Raw genomic sequence first — 6,000 nt, 5'->3', positions numbered from 1 at the left:
TCCTTAAGCGGATCTTCCGTCGTCGTAGCGAAGAAATTTATCGTCGAGCACGAAACGCATCTTATTGCAAGAGGCGTATTTGCGGACGACAACAACGAATAGGTACTTAAGTCCTATAAGATGCTCGCTTCGAGAACACAAGCGTGGATTCTACCGGTTCTTAATAATTGTACCCCGTCTCTCTCCCCTCGACCTCTCCCCCCCTCTCTCACTCTTTCTCTCTCGATTGCAAAGCTTATCTCCGACTTCAAAAGCCAGTCGGCAACATGGCAATACCGGGATAGTCCTTGCATACCATTGACCGATACGCTCTCAACATGTGCCTCGACGAGACAACAAAGCTATTCCGAATGCATTAGCGTCTTTTCAGCGTATCTTTTTTCAACATAAAACACTCTGCAATTATATTATACAGCTTCAATTATTAAATCGCAAGAAAAAATCATTTATTGTCATTTATTGTAAAGTGCATTCTTTTTTCTTATTTTATTTTATTCTATACTCTATACATTCCCCAATCAGTATGGAACCATGTTGTGCAATCCTTACCGTTAGATACCCGCAGTGTCATAAGCCACTCATTAATCACTCGTAAATAACTATTAATAGACAGCTTATATTAATATCCTGCACAACTATCAGCAATTTGACCATGTCAAGACAAACTGAAAATTATAATATGATAATATTATTCACATACGCGTGCACGTCTCGAATAGTTACACATGTCATGGTCTCATTAATCGCCCATCAATTAGATAAAGTGCTTCGTGACGAACTATCAATATCCTCCTAGCAAGTAATCTTCGTCGCGCAAGACAAACAAAATCGACAGCTCTCTCTTTCTCGGACAGTAGTATTTTTATCTCGTCCCCGCGAAGGGCTAATCGCATCAGTCACGAGACGAAGGACCTTTTAACCGTGAAGTCCTCTCAGGTTGGAGAACGAGATAGAACAGCCGGCCGGGAACACGGAAGACGGCTAAAGAAAGAAACGGCGGGAGAAGAGAAAGACACCTGGAGAGAAGAGGCGAAGAGAGAACGAGAGAGGCCGGAGACAAGAGCAGAGGAGTTACGAGAGAGTCCCGGTCCGTTTGACAGTGAGGTGTCGGGTGGTCGGAGCCCGGCTTGCCGTCAGCTTGTCAGCCTGTCAGCCCACGCACGTTGGCACCGTGGCGACCGGTCTCGCGTGTAGATTCACATACCGACACTTCGCGTCTCAGCCGCACGACGCATTGTTACATCTGCGCTATTCCGTATGCGTGTGAAAAGTAGGGACGTGCTCCGCGGCCGTCATTAGTCGCGGAATCGCGCCTGTCAATCCGGAATTTCACCACAATTTTATTAAAAGTGCCTTGCCACGGGGCTTTCGACCGCGAGGCACTATAAACCGCGCTTTGTCCAGGTCATAATAATGAGACGTCGATAATTGCAAATTACACCTGCGCTATGTCATGCTCAATCAATGAAATCACCTGTTCTGGTAGTTCCAACTTGATCCCAATAACGTGTAAAAACAGCGAAAAAAACCTGTTCCTCGTATTCTCACTAGTTATATAGTAAGACCTAAATGTCTTTGTATGAGCGATCGCGCATATGTCAATCTTCGACAATACATTCTATTCATTCGCTTTTAACGAGCCTCGCTGGCTCAATCGAGTGGACTTCCACGTTGAGAGACAGGTGCTCCCAGCGGATGCCCTTAGGAAACCGGAATGAGTCTTTTATCTGAGATGCTACATATCAAGGAACAAAAAATGGACTAAATTTAAACAAAGATACTGAGTTACTTAGCGAGTCGTATTTTGATATTTTGGATATATTAGCGAACAAGAAATAATAATAGGACAAATAGGACATTAACGAGTAAAACATAGATATTAGATCATATATAAACACGCACGCTCTCCGATCAAGTAGAGTTTAAAATGAGCTGTCTTTCTGTATTGTTGGTTTGTTATGTGTCATCCTTAATAACTGTTAATAAGTAGCAAAATTGTCAAGAAGAACGATGATAGGTAAGCATACTACCAATTGTAGGGGATACATATTATAATTTGGACATACGTTGATCGATAATTTTTTATTAATCGCAGCGCCTACGGAACGGGTTAATTTCTCGCATATTAACGATGAAACTATCCGAGATCTGAACAAAATCAGGGATCATATCGAGGCGAACATTGTTGGACAGGACGGATTGAAACACGCGTTAATTGCTCAAAAACTCTTGATTCTGAATAACTATAATTAAATTTCGATATTATGTGAATTGTAAGAATTTATATTTCAATAATTATACTGAAGAAGACCGCGTGCGGTCGAAACGTTTATAGAATGATTGTAATTTGCGTTAGTTTTAATATAATGACTGTAGTTTTATAATTTATACATGTAATAAATGGTAGTTGACTGAACATCTCGAATATTCAGCTCGATAAGTTGGCCTTATATTTATCACTTTGTTTTAAATATAATTTTTATTTAAAAGAAAGTCTTATGGTCTTTTAAATATTTAAATGCAGAGAGAGAGAGAGAGAGAGAGAGAGAGAGAGAGAGAGAGAGAAACTTATATACTATTAACTTATTAAATCTACTTTAACTTAATATATTCTCTTATAACTTAAGAGAAAGTGTAAAATGTTTTGATACGCCATATCATAAATACCGGAAGAGAACAAGTAAGCATATCAGAATTACTGATATTACATTCGATACTATAGTTGTTATATGGTAATATTATACGCGTTATATCCAGCTATGAAATTAATACTTCACCTGCAGCCTTGTTATCGCTCGATCAATCTATATTTTTGTTATAATTACTATGTGGAATGTAGGATTTCTAGTCTTTCGCCGCGTTCTGACGTCAGACATTTCTTGTTCTCATTGTTGACTACACAACTGGTTTCAATATTACCACGCCGAAATACACGAAGACACACTATTGCTAATGCTCCGGGGCTAAATTGCACTTTCATTACAATTATCGTACGTTGCTACTGCGACCGGATGGTTACGCGCTACTGTTTCGTAAAGATATATAATTTGTCTATAGAGGGAAGGCGTAGCTTGCGCGCGAAAAACGTTTACTTACGATAGCGAAACGTTATATTTAAGAGACTGTTCCATTATGATAAAGACCCCGCACACGAAATTGTCTCGGATGAGTATAAGGCATTACGGAGGCGAGCGCAATTATCGATAGTATATCTCGATTATATCGGAGTCGACGCATTATCATGTACGCCGGTGTAAAAGAGCGCAAAACGACGTCGCATTCCACCCCAGGAAGATTCCGGTCATTATGCTAGATTTTCTGCCATTAAGGCTCAATCTTCCAGGTAGTATACGGGAAGACCATAGATCGTACCGCGATGGCGCGCCATACGGGCCGCGATCATAAAAATCTTGCCGCGTCGCCATTAAAAATACCTATTAATTTTCAGCGATAGCGCATCCTCGGTAATTAATAGCGCTTGCGGTAATTAACAACTTCGTATGATCGCTTCACGGCGCGACTCAACGCACGCTCACGATCGCTAGATGTATCGTCCGTAAAATGCTTCCACGCACGCTGGCGAATCGCACGCGATTCCCGTTGTTTGCACGCATTATCGCGATGAGGCAATTTCGCCGGAGTTCGCCTAAAGCTGGATGTACACTATATGTAAACGTCATCGTCATTCTTCAATGTAACGTCGGATAGTCTCATATACGAGTCTCGCGACAATATACGCTGATCATCGTAGAACTGAACAACCGTTGCCGACATTGAAAATCCATGTAAGAACATTTGACGCTACGTACAGTTGACACGACGTGACGTATTAGTGTGCACCTAGCTTAATCCGCGAGCCGGATTCTAAGCCGCAAGATCGCAACCCCCAAACGTATCATTATCCGGTAACCCATCTTAATTGACCTCACCCCGGGCACACGGTAATCGGCGCGATTAAATCGGCTCGACCGCCGACGCGGGGAACGTATATGATAATTCAGTGGGCAGCCGAAGCCGGGCGGTCAATGGTCGCGCACCTGTTCTCTAAACTGTCTTCCTCTCGCTCTCCTGCCGCGGCTCCTTCTCTCTTATTATAGGCGTGTGTGTGTACACTCGTTCCTCTTCTTCCCCAGCATCGCTCGGCGATCTCTCCTTCTCCGCGGCGGGTCAAGGCACGTCTAGGCTGTTGGAAGGCCATTTACCCTTAGCCCGGTACACAACACACCCGCGGCCTCTCTTCTTTCACGGATACGTTCGTGTGCGCGCTATCTCGTTTCGTCATTGCGGAGATGATACAATGAAGACGATAGGCAATCCGAACGCGATATCTTGAAAATCTCTGCTCTTTTTAAGAGTGAAGATGAAGAATGAAAATACCGATTGGAGCAAATGCCGTAATATATCCGAATGAAATGACGTCTTTTCTGATATTTTCCATTTAACAGGTCGATTGAAAAATGAAAACACCGTTAGGATTAAATGCAAATATTATATCGAGTGAAATGACGTTCTTCTGGTATTTTCACTTTTTAATCGCGCGTAAGCCCGATGATAATGATTTGACACGACGGCTCATACGAGTGGTAAAGACAAGTTGAGAAAACGACGTTAGAAAGCGATAAGAGTAACCAAGTACTCGCGACGGTACCGAGTCACTCGAGGACTACCGTGCAACGCGAAGCGACGGACAATTTGTCAAACAACTCTGTTAACTTACGTAACCACTCGTATTATAGATCTTATAAGCTCGCACACATATATACATATGTGCGTACACCACATACACGCCAATTCTCGCCGGTCGTAAGTATCGATGACCTTTCGAGCGGTATTTGACGGATTTAATGAACAGATTTCTACCGATATCGCGTATACATACTTATGACGTTTCGCGTCACAGACTCGAACAATCGAGGAACAAGGCGTGGAACTTTTTGCACCATGTGAAAATTATATCGTTCGTGCCACACGATTGCATACACGCACGCATACATGTATATATACACGCACACTTTTGTGCACGAATGCCCACTTGCTGATTAACATGTTGCGATAGGCACGTTAACAACGTCGCCGCGACGTCGACGTAACGCATACAAGTGTGCAAGAAAGCAATCATATATGCCCTATGCAACTTCGGTAGGCATGCGCACGATTAATTATCCTTGTCGAACGGTTTTCACCGATGCATCGGCCAACTGCTAAGATTAATTGCCTCGAAACAGACTTTCTAGCGACAACGGGGCAACGTCGTTAACGTCTCGCTGGCGCGAGAGAGGAAAAATCTCCGTCGCGCGTCCAGTTTTTCAACTATGTTACACTTAACAATAATCGCGATTATCAATCATTCGGGAAATATTTGAAAAATCAAAGAATCCTTGATGCGAAAGGAAGGTTGTATATTGCAGTGCATCCAATGTAAAACGAACATCCTCTATATACATCTTGCATATTTAATAAACATTAATATGCATTCTACATACATATGTATCATCAATATGTATATACGATGCATTTATATTCGCAAAAAAACGTATATTCACTTTAATAGATACATACATGTATAAAATCGTTCTCCAGACTTTATTCGGGAGTCGGCACACATGGGGCCCCGACTATATCAATTTGTATAGACGCGTGTGCACACGCGTGAGCACGCGGAATCGTGCGTGCATATGTGCGTGTGAGAGCGCAGGTAGGGCGTGCGCACGCGAGAGAGAACACCTACACGAGATATCGTCCGGATTCGAGACCCCTTGTAGTCTCGTATTCGCATCCCCCCTCGTCGGCTCCCTCTTCGCCGCATGCGTTATAATCTCGATATCCCATATATTCACGTACAAGACATGCCTCCCATTTTAAATATACCATCGTGTAACTCATAATAAATGACTTATAAATGCAATGTACTTTTTGTGCCGGAGCACACACCGTGCGCCCGTTGTGCGTCGACTTCCCCTTTCACCCCCCTACACCCCTTCCTTACCTTCGCCTCGTATG

Source organism: Nylanderia fulva, unplaced genomic scaffold (genome assembly GCF_048542155.1).
Source record: "Nylanderia fulva isolate GAGA-0341 unplaced genomic scaffold, ASM4854215v1 Scaffold7, whole genome shotgun sequence".
Taxonomy (NCBI): domain Eukaryota; kingdom Metazoa; phylum Arthropoda; class Insecta; order Hymenoptera; family Formicidae; genus Nylanderia; species Nylanderia fulva.
The sequence above is the reverse complement of the archived record's forward strand: the minus strand, read 5'-3'. Positions refer to the sequence as shown.